This window comes from Eumetopias jubatus, unplaced genomic scaffold (assembly GCF_037043125.1).
Source record: "Eumetopias jubatus isolate StellerSeaLion01/CBP00866 unplaced genomic scaffold, mEumJub1_p1.0 scaffold_3, whole genome shotgun sequence".
In the NCBI taxonomy this organism is placed as follows: Eukaryota; Metazoa; Chordata; class Mammalia; order Carnivora; family Otariidae; genus Eumetopias; species Eumetopias jubatus.
In genome coordinates this window covers 170,805,110-170,806,662 of record NW_028274809.1, presented here as the reverse complement: position 1 = coordinate 170,806,662, position 1,553 = coordinate 170,805,110, and the positions used below count along the sequence as shown (strand labels likewise).

The 1,553-nt window shown below is 32.5% G+C and overlaps 1 pseudogene; it reads right to left on the bottom strand.

Annotated features, from left to right (window-relative positions):
* Positions 1-380: 380 nt before the first annotated feature.
* LOC114211558 (U4 spliceosomal RNA) lies at positions 381-499 on the bottom strand (annotated as a pseudogene).
* Between the last annotated feature and the right edge of the window lie 1,054 nt (positions 500-1,553).

Sequence of the window (1,553 nt, the reverse complement as noted above, 5' to 3'; positions counted from 1 at the left end):
GAGCTTCATAGAGGGTAAAACTATTTAAATCCCTTCCCAAATTATGATCAGAATGAGAAATTTAATTTCTCTGCTATTATATGTTTAATTATATTTGAGTAGTATAGGAAATAAGTTTTCAGAAAAATTTAAAAGGTATATGGAAGACCAAGAGTTACATTTTATAAACAAAATAGCTGTGCAGATCTTTTGACAACTCTAATTTATGTAGACATATTTTTCAAAGCCTACCCCAAATACTGAAATTTGCATATAATGTGGAATCTTAGAGATTAGAAAACATCAGAAACACCTCATATTTAATGTCAGGTGAGGTATAGTATTCCAAAACGAATGCATAGTTTTTAAAACATTGATTAAAGATTTTGTTTGGAACAATGTCAATAAACTGAGCTAAATTTTTATGTATACAGAAGGAATTCTATGTTCCTATTTAAATTAGCAATAATCACACCTCGGATAAACCTCACTGGCTACGATACTGCCATTGCACAAAGCTTCTATTTTCCTATTTTAGAACAATAAATGGCATGATACCTATCCTGAAGTTTACACCATGAACTATTTAAATTTTTTATAGTTATTATATAACCAAAATGTAGCCATGTTAAGAATTCCAAGGAATTATAGTCGTGTTAAGAATTTCAAGAAATTGTGGCATAGAATTAAACCAGCTATTAGGTATATTCTTTTCCAAAGCAAGTGTACATAGATTATAATAGTATTTAGTATGCAATAAACACAGTAATAAAGACAAAAATATGTATTATGATAATGAATTAGTAGTAGTAGATCTCCGCTGCAACTATTCTATGAAGTATAAAACCTTAAGCTTTAACATGTAATATTACATGTTAATAGGGAAAAATTACAAGATTCCAGGAATCACCAAATAGATGTTATAGATACTAAACACTCAGTAAATGAAGTACAAAGTGGGCTCTTATGACACCAGCATTTTTTTGTTCATGCTTTTGTCTTTTTCTGTGATTCCCTTTCCTTTACGATGAGAAAGATCCATGACTTGCTTCTAACCAATAGACTATGGCAAAAGTATGCCACTCCTGTGACTTCATTAAATAAGACTAGATTTTGCCATAAGAATCACCTAGTCTCTACATGTGGGTGGCTGGCTTAAGAAGCAAATTGCCAGAATTCCTACAACTGTAGGAAATGAATTCTACCAACAACCTAACGGAGCTGGGAAGTAGATTCTTCCTTGGCTGAGCCTCCAGATTACAAACCAGCCCTGAAAGACCTTTGATTTCAGCTTTGTGAGACCTTAAGAAATGACCCATCCAATTCATGCTTGGATTTCTGACCTATAGTAACTGTGAGATAACAAATGTGTATTGTTTTAGGCTGTCAGGATTTTCATAATTTGTTATCCAGTATATAAAACTAATAGAGATAGTTAAAAATCAAACCAATAGGTTTCTAGGAAAGAAAATATCATCATTGCTTTCTTGGCAAGGAAGAAGTATATTACTCAGGTATGTGATCAGCAGGTTTCCCTGAGGAGATACTGCAAGCACACTGTGAGTGCTCTTTGA